General features: G+C 43.8%; 1 protein-coding gene across 1 annotated transcript in view; it reads left to right on the top strand.

The window, feature by feature from the left end:
* Positions 1-14,559, top strand: part of RORA (RAR related orphan receptor A) — a 691,178-nt gene that overhangs the window by 58,642 nt on the left and 617,977 nt on the right. The window lies entirely within an intron of this gene.

Below are 14,559 nucleotides of genomic sequence, written 5' to 3'. Positions count from 1 at the left end.
AGAGCTCTCTTTAAGTGGGCTGCTCTTTGTTCTCAAACACGGCAGACTCACCATCACCAAGACACAGGTGCTGGATTCCTAGTGGGGCTGGAAACATAGGGAATTTCAGCACTTCCTTCATGTTCTTTTCTATTTTACTTAATGCTGGCAATTGTCCTGTGTGTCTGTAAGATGGCTGACAAGAGTTTGTGTGGGTTTTTTAAGTGTTTTTAGAGCTGTGTTTTGGCACTGCAAAGCGTGTGGGAACAGAGAGGTGGACAACACATGGGCCCGGACTTCCAGAGGCTCACGTTCCACTAAGGGAGACACTGAAAATAAAGAATTTCAATAGCTTGTGCTACATTCTGCTGCAGATGTATGTACAAAGTACAGGGGTAAGACGGAAGAAAGAATTTTTAACTTTCTTTGGGAAAGAATTCCAGGAAATCTTTTTGGGGAGGCATGGTCCAAAGTGGATTTCTGTAAGATAAATAAAACACTACCAAGAAGAAATTTGGGAGAGGCACATGAACACTGTGGTCATGGAATCCAACAAAGTTAACTAAATGTTCCACACAGATGACCCCATGACCTTGTGGGGTTCTAAGCATTTGAACCAAGCCAGATGTTGCATAGTTCAATTAGACTGTGTATAAGATCCTTTTAAACCCTTATAGAAGGACATGTTCTCTGAAATGATAAGATATGATTGAAATATCTCCTAGAAACTAATGAAGTTTCTAGAAACAAGTGGTGATAGGATGTATAAAGGAAGCTCACTGATAACCAGAGCCTATTTGCACAGCCCCTACACAGACACTCCCTGTTACTTGGCCTTTCCCTGTCTGTGAGCCATACTTATTTGGCATCTTTAATGCAATAATTGTTGCTCTACACTTTAATGCAATAATTGTTGCTCTACACAAAAAGATGGTGTTCTTAACCACCTTTTTTTTAAAAAATCGTGTTGTAAGTAGGTGCAGAGAACCTGAAGATGGTCATCCAAGGGTCTTCACTGGCCCTATCCATTTATTGAACTCTGGAGTTCCACACTTAAAAGTCATCATTAAAACCCTTTTTCAGTAAAATTGCCACATGTATATTGAGCATTTACTATTTACTTTGTGTCAGGTGGTGTGTTAAATCACTGATTGTCAAACTTTTTGGTCTCAGGACCCCTTTATATTCTTAAAAATTACGAGGATCTTCAAGAGCTTTTTAAAAAATGTGAACTATGTTTATTGATACTTGCCATATTAGAATTGAAAATTTTTCTTCAAAATTTTAAGAATATGTTTATTCTAAAATAATAATAAGCCCATTGCATCCTAACATAAATAACATACTGTAACAAAAAAAAAAACTATTTTCTAAAGCAAAAATAGAAGAGTGATTTAAAAAAATTATATACATAATGTCTTATACGTCTGACTTGATAGAAGACAGCTGTATTCTCAACTCTGCCAAGTACAATCTGTTGCCATATCACATGTCCTGCTGCCTCTGAAAAACTCTACTTCTGGTGATAAGTATTATTATGAAAGTAGCTATGATGTCTCAGGCTTTCTTGGGAGAGTCTTGGGGGCCCTGAGTGGCCCATGGGCCACACTTGTGGGAAATGCGGTGCTAAATGGTGCCTCTCTCCAGAGTGGAGCTGCTGAAACACTGAGATGGCTGGGAAGGACCCACGCTGAGCGATTCTGCGGACTGTGGCCTCCACTCCATACACTCCCAAGATCAGACCAGGGATATCTCCTGTGACTGTGGTTCTTTAGGTTTGAATCCACATACGAAAAAAGACTGCGTGTGTTTTAGGTTTTCTTTGTGCCAAAGGAGAAAGTATGTGGATGAGGGAGGGTCATGGGAAAACATTAAATAATGGGTTAGGCATACCAAGACATTTTCATCCCATCGAAAGATATTTCAGAAGTTGTATATATTCTGTACAGTTAGCTATTCAAGCACTGTGCCCTTGGGGTGATGTTTCTGTTACCACACGTCTTTTGCTCAGTTTTTTTTATTAGTTATATATAGGCTTGTTCTCTCTTTCAACTAATTCACAAACTGTTTTCCTGTTGCACGCCTGCATGCCTGTGTGTGTGTGTGTGTACACTGGCGTGCACATTGGTAAAGCGGTGTCATCATTTGTAGTTTCTTCATAGAGTTTCTTTTATTTTTAAAAAGACTTTTTGGGGTGGTGGCTTAGTGTCAAGTTAAATTAATCAAGAAATCAAAATGTTTTTCCCATCCTTAAGAGACTTTTTAACAACCACAGTAATTTCCAGTATCATGAAAGAAATGGGTATGAGTATTCTAGAGAAAACTGATACAGTTATCTGTACTCATCAGCTCATAAAGTGGAATTTGACCACCTTTGGATTATATTTTGAAGTATTTCAAGCAAGGTGTTTAAAATGCTTTAACACTTAACTGGGGAGAAAAGATGAAAGACTGAATTCCCTTGGACCCAAACACTCCAAGCGGGAGGCCTTTCTGTTCAGCTCTCCTTGACTTCCTCCGTTCGTTGGTTTTGGGTTTTTCTTGGCCCGGGATTGAATATTTGGGCCACTTTAGGAAAGTCGGGATGTGTCTGGCTTTTGAAGTAATAACCCAGATTTATAGTTGAATGGATTTAGAATGAAAGGATTTTGAAAAAAACACATATTAGGTCCCCTACTTTTTTTTTGTTGTTTGATTTTTAACACCATTGACAGAGAATCCATGTATTCTAAACACACTTCCAGTGGTGCTCTTGGAAGTCTTTCTGAAGTGAAGAGTAAGAAAATGGAAGGAAGGTTTCTCCTCCCTTGAGCTTTCCTTGGGGCTTCTTCCTTTGTTTTCTCACTTTCTAATTTCTTCTTTGTTTTTGCTTTGTAAAAAAGTTGTTTATACTTTTGGCCTCAGATTTACAACATTCTGATGCCCATTAAAATCTAAAGATAGTGATGAGGTGGAAACTGGACACTCGTGCTGACAACAGTCACTGTGAAATGTGTGCAACCAACCGCAAATTAGTCTTTGGTTCAATTATTTGTAGTAATACTACTGTAATGTATAACGTTCCCCTTTCAAAATCTGGAGAGCACAGACCACACAAATAACAAATGTATTCAGAGGTAGGAGGAAAACCCAAGCTCATTAATACTTTTGAAAACAGATTTCTAGATACACAGTCTCCACTTACCTACTTTTCTAATTACATTTTCCTCAAAGCCCCCTGTGCTCACTTGTAGCAGCGCATCCTCTTCTGCTGGAAGTGGCATTATTTGTGGGTGCTGAAATCGTCTAGACTTCAACATTAGAGGTCCTTTTGTCATTTCACAGAAGGCCTGTTATAAACACTGAATGGCCATGTGGAGATTATTTCTTCAGTGTCTTTTAAATTTTCGACCACCAACATCCATCCGAGGAGCACCAACCCTGCTCCCTCTTGACCAACTCCCTATGCCCCAACCTTGAGAAGAGGCATTCCATAAATGTGGGGTGATGAATGTTCCAGAGGCTGCTAACAGGTTAATAAGAGGTCAAGACATATAAAGCATGAAGGTGCACATCAGAACCTCTATACCCCTTTTCATAGTGGCTGAAGGCCAGCCAATAATTTCAGTAACAGCAATAATAACTCAATACTGTTGTGTCCTAGGCATCACGTTGGGCACTTTATATGTATTATCTCACTTCATTATGATTTGCACAACTCTATGAGGTTAAGTATTATTTTGCCATTTTACAGATGAAGAAACATCAGCTTGCCAAGTTCACACCACTTATGTAGCGGGTTTTTAATTAAGCAGCTGGGAACAGTATTTCATGTTCATAGACTGGTTGCTTACCGGGCTGGCCTCTTGATATGCCTGGAAATGAGATCTACTTTGAAGACCAGGTATTCCCCTCATCCCTCTGTTTAGGAGACCAGGTTTTCATTTTGTTCCGTGTGAAACTACCTGAGTTAGAGCCACTCCCTCCCGATGTTGGCACAGTTCGTTACTTAAATGGTAGCAGGGTGGTGTGCAGAAGGCACACCCAGCAATCGACTCTCCTCCAGTGGAGAGCGTCTGAACCCTTGTGCAATCTCCTGGCCATGCAGTGTTGGGTAGCACTGAAGGAGACAGAACTGGATCTAGTAGACCTGGGATTATATTCAACAAGCTAAAGTGATCAAAGGTTCAGAAATGAGTAAATGTGTGTGTGTGTGCGTGTGTGTGTGTGTGTTTGAGTTTAGGGAATAGTATGATAATGTATGAGTTGTACATACTAAGCCCTTGACATTGGTGATCTCTGGAAGGTGGGAGCCTGGGGTTAGCGAGAGATAGAAGGAACACTTTTCCTTTGTCTAAATAAATGCTTATTGTTTTCTGCTATAATGATCCTAGTTTCTTTTGTGATTTATATATATATATGAAGGAGTGTCTGCCAGCCTGCCATAGCATACATAGGTCTAGAGCCTTGCTTTCTTCCACTGATATGTTATGTCATTGTCCATACTTTGTAAAATCCTAAGGGCCTTATTAAAAACTCTGGTTCTTATTAAGAACATGGGCTTTGCAGTCAGGCAGACTTGAGTACATACTCCAGTGTTGATGACTGTGCAACTGTGGGCAGGTTATTTAACCTCTCTGGGCTCAGTTTTCTCATCTAGAACATGTTGATAATAATACCTCAGAGGCTGCAGTGAGGATTAGATACAATGAACAGAAATAGAGGCTTCAGTGTCGGGGGCACAGTAGGTACTCAATAAACCTTCGCTGGTAAGCAGGAAAGTTCTGTCCCCTGGGAAACATGTGGCTTGACAGTATGGAGTTGGGTAGCTGAGCCTTGCTGATGTCTGGGAAGGGGCAGTCCAGCCGCTCAGAAGACATTTGCTCCATATCAGAGCGACTGAGGTGGTCGGTAATGTTGACAAATGCAAATACGAAAACTTTATGTCAGAGTTTACTACAGGAAGTTTTGATCACAGTGAAATACTTGTTCCTGAGAACCATTCATTTGTGCATTATTAATCCTAGATCACATTTTTATGGGAAAAATGAACTGTCACTTTTTCTTTTTCCGCCTTCCTGATGGTGAGGGGAGAAGTCTGTTCCTAGTCCATAGCTACTCCTGGCTGCCAGTGACAAATTAGACCTGCTAATCCTTATTAAGAACCGTCTATGGCCGGTGCTTGCACAAAGAGCAGGGGGAGCAAAGAAGGCTAGTATGAACCAGACCTATTCTTAGAGCTTACTGTCTCCTGGGTCAGTAGGGCCAGCTTGCCACAAGAGAAGGCAGAACAGAAGCAGGGTGCTGTGGGGGTGGGTGGAACATGACAGATTCAAAGGAGACAGCAGGCAAGACTTCCCAGAGGAGGCCTTTGAGCTGGGCCTGGGAGGAAAGGGTGAGACATGTGTTCCAGGCAGGAAGTGACCATGAGCACAGCACAAAGCTCAGAGCGGGTGGTGTGCCTTAATAATAGTGACTGGCCCCCAGAGATGAGACTTATCGTGTCTGTGAATAGTCATGATCAAGATGGAAATGTTTCCCCATCCTCGCTGCCAATAAAGTCTTCTGGGGAGCTGCTAAAAATGCATATTCTCAGGCCTCTAGTCCATTAATTCAGCCTCAGTTCTGGAAGATGGATTTGAGAAGATAGTGAGGGCCAGTTTCAGAAGAGCTTTGAGTGCCATTTAGAGTTTTGACTGTATTCGGCTTTATATCCCAGGGCGCCAGACAATATTTTTAACTAGCTATTTCTGTGTGGACCTAAAAGATTCACACTGTAAATGATAATCAGGTGGTTCCAGGTCACTGGTTCCTAATGTGAAGTCTGGGATAGCTAGGTGTCCATGAAGACTTTAACGGGGCTCTTCAAGCTATTTTAGGCATTTCAGAAAAGCCCAGTGAAAGATATACATTTGTTTTTTTATAGGTTTGTAACTAGCATACCCAGTCCTTTCTTTGGTCTGGGAGTCTGTTAACACGGTGTGGTAATGTGGATAAGGTCAGGCAGCACAGTGTAATGGTTAAGAGCATGGGTTTTGGAGAGAGATCTGAGTTTTAGATTCGTTCCAGTGCCTTCCAGCTATAAGATCTCAAGCAAGTTATTTCACCTGTGTGATCCTGTGTCTCCACGGGTGAGATAGGGATTAATAGTATTAGCCAGCTGGTAGAATTGTGGTGAGGATTCCATGAGAGAATGCATGTACAGTGCCTGACATTAAGAAAATGCTCAACAAATGTTATTCATGTTAAGCTGCCTCATGCAAAAATAATTATATATGATTATGTGTAATTTTGTTTGGTAGCAAAACTCAGGGGAAATAATAACAACGAAGGAGCCTCAAAGATGAAGAGCTTAGAAGGCTTCTCAAAGGGCTTGTTTGGACACAGCTTCTAGAGCAGAGAGCAGAAACATGCTTTTTCTTAGCTCCCCCAGACTAGGATAGATGCTCCTTAGAGGACCCTCACACTTAAGCTCTGCCTCTGGAGTGTGATTTATCCTGGAAATCGTTCTAACGGAAAATAATAGAATATTACTTGCCAAGAGAAGAATCAAATGAGAGTGTGTATTTACTTTGGGCGATTTTCCCATTGCTCTGGGTTAGACTGCCAAGAAGTTAAAAATAGTGGCGATAAGCAGTCAGTCTGTGAATTGGTCCCTCTTGAGGTGGCAAGGGTCAACTGAAAGTAGAATTGTTCCTCTGGGCCCCTGAGAACAGAACGTTATCCCCACCCCCCCACCACTAACCCGCTTCCAAGAGCCCCTCTCGGAGTTTCTGTTGGCTGCTCTCCTGTCATCGGCATATCCTGCCGCGCTTCCCTGCCTGTCCTATCCATTCCTCAGACTTGTTCTCAGCAGCCTATGTTAAATCAACCAGTTTTGGAAGGCCTCATGCTTTAAATACACTATTTATAACCAGTAATTTATGTTTTCATGGTACTTCATGTAGCAGCTGGTCTTTTTACCACTGCAGTAAGGAAATAATGAAATACACGGTGTTTGTATGGGTGGCTATTGTGTTTGTCATTCTGTATATGGATTGCTATTGTAGGAAGCATGTAAAATTGCAAAGGGCATTTTTTTCTCTTAAAGATAAACCCTAGTGTATTAAATATTCATCTCCTGTGTGAGAACACTATACCGTCTTTGTTTTCTCCATCCGTTATTTTCTCATGGAAATATATTCAAATGTCTACAATATGTATTGTTCTCATAAGATGCTCCTCATTGCAACTGGTCCCCTGAGCAAATCTTTAAAATCTTTATCAACAGCTGTTCCAAAATATGTTAATGTGCATTGCCCTTCAGCCTGTAGGGTCACATCTAAATAACACCCCCAGAGCACACTTGAGAGTTTGGCTCCCAAATTCCTTGAACCCCAGGCAAGCACGTGACTTGGAGCTGTGCGTGAGGTGTAAGGGATTGGTGGCCAGAAGAACTTTTGCCCTTTTAAAGAATTGCTCCTCTCCCTTGCTGCCTCGTTTCCAAAGGTGATGTTTGGTATCTCTTGTTGTATTTCATTGTGCCAACCCGCAGAGACCGAGAGGGCAGGTGGCCCAGGCCTCTCCCGTGAAGATGTGGTAAGGCTGAGACTACCAGTAGGGGCCACCTGGAGGGGCAGGAAGGGAAAGCGAGCAACGTGTACAACAAAGTTCTGGGAAGTCACCCCCATCCCACTCCGTCAAGTGGCCCTAGCAGCTCTTTGGAAGTCAGAAAGTGGGAAGGGTAGGCGGGATTCAGTGTGAGCACTGACCCCACACAGCCGAGGGATTTATTCTCCTCTGATGAGTTTACCTTGGCTCACTCCAGAACAGCGGTTCTCTGTGTGTGGGCCTGGACTAGCAGCAGCAACTGGGTGCTTATTTGAAATACAAATTCAGACCTACTGAAGTCTGGGGGCAGGGGCATCAGCCCAGTGCTCAAGCCCTCCGGACGATTCTGATGCATGCCCAGGGTTGGGCGGAGCTGCCCCGTCTCATTAGGCTCTCCTGTTTCTTGATACATAACAAGGGCATCACGGCCCACGGCCCGTGTGCCCACTGGTGGATGGAGAGCTGGGCAGGACACAGGAGAAGCCTGATGCTGCCTTCTGCAGTGTGCTGGCTGATGGCAGGCCCGCCATGGTTCTGATATTCAGAGCATGTAGGAGCTGCTATATTGCCATGTTTTGGTGCCTGGAAAGAGGACAGACTCTTGAGTTGGACAAAAGAGGGTTCAATTCCTGCCTCTGCTACTGACTAGCTGAATGACCTGAACAAACTGTGTAACCTAAGTCTTACTATAAGGAATGAAAAGTCGTGGCACCTAAGGGGTGCCCAATAAGCAGTTGTTTTGAAAATGAAGAGCAAGGGTGTGAAACTGTGAAGGGATGTGTCTGGGCACTGTCCAGCCATGGCAGTACTCCCTTTTGCTCCCATTAAAACTTGAACCAGGTGGCCCCATTTTACTGGAGAAGCATTATCGGTTCCTTCTGCTGCTGTTCATGCTTGTCTTGGCATATTGCTGTGATCATAGCTGACATATTCGAGCCCTTCCAGTATGCCAGTAGTGTTCTGAGGACTCTTAGGTGTAATCTGCTTTCATATGTTCACAATGATCCCATGAGAAAAGGAAGGGAGGCAAAATAATGATCCCGTGTGGATAAAATGAGAATTCCTGTGGCCAGGATTCTCACCTGGCCCTGGTTGACTAGCTCACTGTACACGTGTGTACATGACTGTTGACTCTATATAAAGAGCTCTGCCCAGTGCTCTGCATGCAACATGGTGGCACGGCTGCAAGGCTGCAGGAGAGCAGAGCAGAGGCTGGAGTGGTGGCAGTGCCAAGCACAGAGGCCCAGAGGACGGCTGTGCAGGATGACTGTGCAGAGAGGCCCAGGGGATGGCTGTGTGGACAGAGGGGCCCAGAGTCAGAGACTGGCTTGCCGCATACAGACTCGCTCTGAGTGAACAGCATTTTAGTGACTGACCTGCCACCTGGAAATAAAGTTGGGTATAACCCTTTCATCCCAAGAACATTTTGCTGTCCATTTCTTTGGTCACATTGAACCCATAGTGAACTTGCCTGGGGCTGAAACCCATTGGCAAGACACCCCGCTAGTGACATCCACCCCCTAATCCCTGGAACCTGTGAATGTGTTACTTCACAGATGTGATAAATTAAGGAGCCTGAGATGGGAGATTATCCCAGATGATCCGGCTGGGCCCAGTGGAACAAAGTCCTTAGAAGGGAGGCAGGAGGGCCAGAGTTAGAGAAGATGTGCCACAGGAGCACAGAGAAGGGAGTGAAGTGTGAGAGGGCGTGAGCAGGAGCAACGTGGAGATGCGGGTCTGTTGGCTGTAAAGATGGAAGGACGTGCCATGAGCCATGGACTTCAGGGAACCTCTGAAAGCTGGAAAAGGGAAGAAAACAAATTCCCTGCAGAGTTTTCAGATGGAGCACAGCCTGCCAACACCTTGATTTGAGTGCCTCTGACCTCCAGAACTGTAAGTGATACATTTGTATTAATTTAAGCTACTAAGTTTATGGTAAGAAAATAATACAGGGTGTATTACTTCTATCCTCATTTGACAGGTGAGGAAACTGGGGATCAGAAAGACAAAGCAACTCCCCCTGGGTCACACAGCCAGGGAGTGGCACAACAGGGAATCACCCCCAAATCTGGCACCAGAGCTCATGCTTGGAACTATTTTGATCCACCTTACCTCTCCAGAAGCAGGTGTCTTGAATAGCAGGGTTGCCTTTTTGATTTTACTAGCCTAGTAGGGTTGGCAGAAAGGTCCACGTCAGACTCAACCTCATGATGAAATCATGAAATTTTGCTTCCCAAGTGTTCTGGATGATTAATGTGAGTGCTTTCTCCTTTCTAAGGCAGAGTCTGGGGTGGAGTTGAGGGGAAAACAGGAAGTGGCTTTAACATCCAATACAGATCCCTCAGCTGATAGAAAAAGCACCCCCCACACACACACACACAAAAGTGCCTATTTTCATGATAATGGAAAAAGAAAGTCCAACAACTAAGAAACCCTGAGGCCCAGAGAGCCTGTAAGGCCGGAGAAAGCCTCAGCATGGTGAGGCTCCCAGCAGAAGCGTGCTGCTCATGTCCTGTGTGGAGGAGAGAGGCAGAGGGCAGCCCCTGCTCTTCCTTTTCCTTGATGCTCTGGGGTCAGAGCGTGCAGGAGCCCAGAGCAGAGCTGGCAGAGCTGGCTGCCGTGAGAGAAGCTGGGGTTGGAGGATGCCAGGCATGGGCGCATTGTCAAGACCCCCAAGAGCTGAGCTCCAGACCAAATGTTTTACTATCAGAGTCAAGCCAGGAAACAGACTTCCTTTGATGCTGTGTGAAGAACACCGTCAAGGGTCTTCTTATGCTCTGGTAGGAAGAATGACAGCATTTTCACAAATTGCTCCAAGGTGAGGACCAGCAGGGCTGGGCCACAGGAGGACCCAAACAGGAGCAGGGTTGGGAAGAGAAAGAAATTGCACTGACTGGGGCAGGAAGGGGAGAAATGAGTGATTATCAAGGGTCACTCAGAGGCAGGCTCTGTGATGGACATAATCACATAAATTCTCTCTTGTAGGCAGTCAGAAAGCTGAGGTAAACGTCGTACTGTTGTGTAGAATGAAGCCCAGAGAGGTCAAATAACTTACCCAAACACAGCGAGCGCATGCCAGAACCAGGAAAGCTCTGTGGTTTGGTTTTGAGCCCAGTGTACTTTCCACCACACTGCATTGCCTCCGGGGGGGAATCATAAAATGCCTCATGTGTTTTTTAATGACGTGGAAAGATGTTCAAGAGATATAGCTAAGTGGATAAGGCAGGTTATGTGATCCAGCTCTTATTAACACACATTTCTTCTAAAAATACCAAGATTAATATACGACACAGCCTGATACCATCAAGTGGCTACCTCCAAGTACTGAAGTTGAGGTTATTTTGTTAAAGTTCTTTTTGCCAATCTGTATTTTACAAGCCTGCTACCAGGAACAACACTTAATGTGTTCATACATACTAAGAGAACTGTGGACTTTTAGACCCCTCCAGAGGACTTTTGTCTGAGCAAAGATTTCCAAGTATTTTAGAGGTGTGTGAAAGGATGGGTGGTCATCCAGGAATTTCTGAACATTTCAGAATAGCAAATGTATAGAAGCAGGAAATGAGGAGTATTTCTGTATCTGTGTGTATGTTCGGGACGCATGGATTCAAGTGTGGCTGTGGCTGTGATAGGAGGACTTTATAGGAGAGTAAGGGGGTCCTGGAGTTCGACCCACATTGGAGATCCCTGAATCCACATTTAAGATTTGATGCTAAATTCTACAGATTATGAGGGACCAAAGCCAGAGACGGTGGTTGAAATGCTGTACTAAAGGTAACACCTTAAATTCGGCGTGGGATTAAGTGAGGGCCATGTTTAAGGGGTGGTTGTGTTAATATAAGAAGTGTGGGGAAAATGCGGTGATCCCCTGTTCGGTTTGGGTTGTGGCACACTATCACCACCTAGTGGTCACACAGCCAAATTGTAGGGCTAGTGAGAGCCCTGTTTGTAGAGAAACTTGTGAGAGCCATAGATCCTATTACTACATCTCTGAAGATTTCTAAAGGTTTGTAAATATCTGGAAAGGAACAAAGGAACTGAGCAGTAGTGTTAACCTGAGTTTCTCTAATGACACCACTTCTTTGAGTAACTCAAAATGTTCAAACCCAGCAAAGAACACTTATATCCTCTGGAATATACAAATACCTGGGTTCAACTAGAAACTGAGAACAGTCAACAGCTTTGAGACTTGTACTGAAGAAGAAAAAACTAATTCCTACCAGGTTGGCTTTTAAGAGATTTAACTGCTGAGTACCAAATGAGTGGTGATTTTTTTTTTTTTTTTAACGGAAGCCCTCATTTCACTTTTTCCATGGCCTGATTAGATGTCATTACAACAGGGACTGGATTTTGAACAGAAGAGCTGGGGTTGTAGCTCATTCTGTGATTGTGTGTGTGTCACTGCAGCCAAACTGAAACATCTTCTGGCAACTGTAACTTGTTCTTTTTCATTCTCTATTGTAATTCTCAGCAGGCACTGGTGCTAAGAAGAGGTGAGCATAGCTGGGCTCAGATAATTGTTGGTAAGGAGGTTGAGGGAGTGGGAGGGAATAAATCTGATTGTGGAGATGTGAGTGAAGAGTCTTTGCTGCCATGTTAGCTTTTGGCAGGCAGATTAGCTGTGGGTAACACAAAACTGTCTGCTTCACGTGGAGTCCTTTGGGTGGTGGGGTGAGCGCTGTGAGAGGAGTCCTGAGGTCTGGGTGCTACCCCTGGCTCTACCCCTGCCTAGTTCTGTGACTTTGGGTAATCTGACTTCTCTGAGGCCATAGGTTCCTTTGCCATAAAGCTTGGTCTCATAGTTACCGTTCCTGTACAGTGGTGCTGTGAGTTTCAGTCGACCAGGACTGAGTAAACATAAGGGGGTATAACAGTTGCCAGTGAACATGAAATTTCTTTGAAGAGACCCATTGCTATGTAAGGGTTCCTTCTTGTTCTGCTTTTCTTCTCTTCCCTGTCTTTCTATTCTCCCTCCTGTTCCTGTTCCTGTCTGTGGTCCAGCCTTTCTCTCTAGTTTTGGAAGGTGGATGAGGAAAATTATTTTGGTGTTGCAAGTTTATTCATGTCTTATCTCTCCAGGACTTAGGCATGTGATAGGTAATCAATAGAAACCAGTCAGTTCAACAGTCATTATTGCTTCTGTCTCTTTTCGTCAAGGTCCTCAGTTCCCTCTTAAGGAAACAGTTCTCAAGGTGCTTCAGTCTTTAAAACAAACAAAAGTCTTCAAGTTTGCTACGTTTTCCTACCACATATCGGACTATCCTCCTGATGGGTACAATGGGTCCACTCCTTCCATGACCCTCATACAGAAGAGTGTGAGTGGTTGATCTGGTGGTAGCCCAGCAAGTGTGAAAAGGAAAGGTTTCTCATCCAACCTTGGACTTATTCTGCCCCTTAGGTCTCTGTGACCTTGAGCAAGTTATGTAAGCTTTTGGGGCTTCACATTCTTCATCTGCAAGCTGAAAATCTATAAACCACATAGAGTAATTGTGGGAATTAAATGTGATACCTACAAGTGCCATATTAAAGAGTAGATAATTTAATTTTTGTAAAGTGGACGTACAAGTTTAACATCTTGGCCTGCCCTCTACAATTAGGACTTGGTTGAAGATTTTCAGCTTCTATGTTCAAGATGGAGTATTGATTTCCCCTCTTTCATTTCATGATTCCCTTCTTCCCCCAAGGCTTGTTCATTTGTTGGAAACCCCAGGCCCCAACTCTAATCAGGCAGCCTCCCTTCAGTCTGTTTTGTATATTGGGGTCCTTTGGCCTTGGTCTAGGATAAAAACATTGACTCAAAAGAAAGAAGTAGTGAAGGGACTACACTCCGATGAGATGTAGCAGCTATAAAATCACAGAAATGCTCTGGTTATAGAAAGTAGACCTAGATACACACAGCTGCCTTTGAACTGTTGGGAAGATGGGGCTATAATTCCAGCAAGAAATGACCCTGAAGATGACAAGGAGTTGCACACACAGTCACTTTTGAGTCGATGGCATTTTCCTAGCCAAAAGCTCGTGGAAAATTGACTTCTGTCCCTGGGCATGTGGTATAGTTGACATGGGATGGTACTCCCCAGGATAAAGCAGCAGGAAGGTCGAAAGAATGAAACTGTTTTTCTGCAACACACAAATGCAGTGTTCACAATTAGAGCACTTTATTCTTTAGGGTTTGTGAGGAGGGCCTGGGGAGAGGAACAAGATGCCTTCCTCAGTACACGCTGTGGGAGGGTGTGAAGAGCTGCAGAGTGGGGTAGCTAGGACAGTGGTGGGGTGACTTGGGGCAGGGCTCCTGGTCTGTCTTTGAAAATATTCTTTGCTGTACCATAAATAGCACAGTATTCTTTAGTATTGACAGGCACTGGGAATTTTGTGGCACTTCTTCGCAAATTGTTCCATAATTACCTGCCACCATGTTATTTCTCTGTTCAACCTCCATACCTTTCTTGTAATTTTTCAAAAATCAGTCTTTGAGCTTCCAGATCTCTTTAGCCCTTAGCAGGAAGCCTCTGTTTAATCTGCGGATCTGGTATAGAAAAAAGTGTTAATCTAGGCCTTACTGCTGCCTAATTTGCGGTAACTGTGTCAGAGCTTAGAGCACATGTATGACTAGCTCAGCCCAGAAGGAAAGGGCAAGTTCACCGGAACAAAGTGCTTATGGGTATTTAAGAGCATGCAAAGTGATATCCTAATTACAAATCCTTCTTGCCTTTTCATTAAAGCAGGACCTCTGTAAAGCAAGGTGGTTGTTATCTAGGTTTGTGATAAAAAGAATGACACCTGGTAGTTCAGGAGAAAGCAAACTTTTGTCTTTTATTCTGCTCATCCCCCCAGCCCCTTTACTCCCTAATTAATCAGAAGTAGAGCAGTTTAACCACATAGGAAAATTATCAGTCTGCCTGCAATTACTGGCAGTTGCTGGGTTGGGGGACTGCAGAGAGACTAGAAATGTGGGAAATAGCTTGAAGGTGCTGATGAAACTGTATACTCAGAAAGAGCACACGCTGATAC

The sequence above is a fragment of the Manis pentadactyla genome, chromosome 11 (genome assembly GCF_030020395.1).
Source record: "Manis pentadactyla isolate mManPen7 chromosome 11, mManPen7.hap1, whole genome shotgun sequence".
Classification (NCBI taxonomy): domain Eukaryota; kingdom Metazoa; phylum Chordata; class Mammalia; order Pholidota; family Manidae; genus Manis; species Manis pentadactyla.
This window is presented reverse-complemented; position numbering and strand designations above follow the sequence as displayed.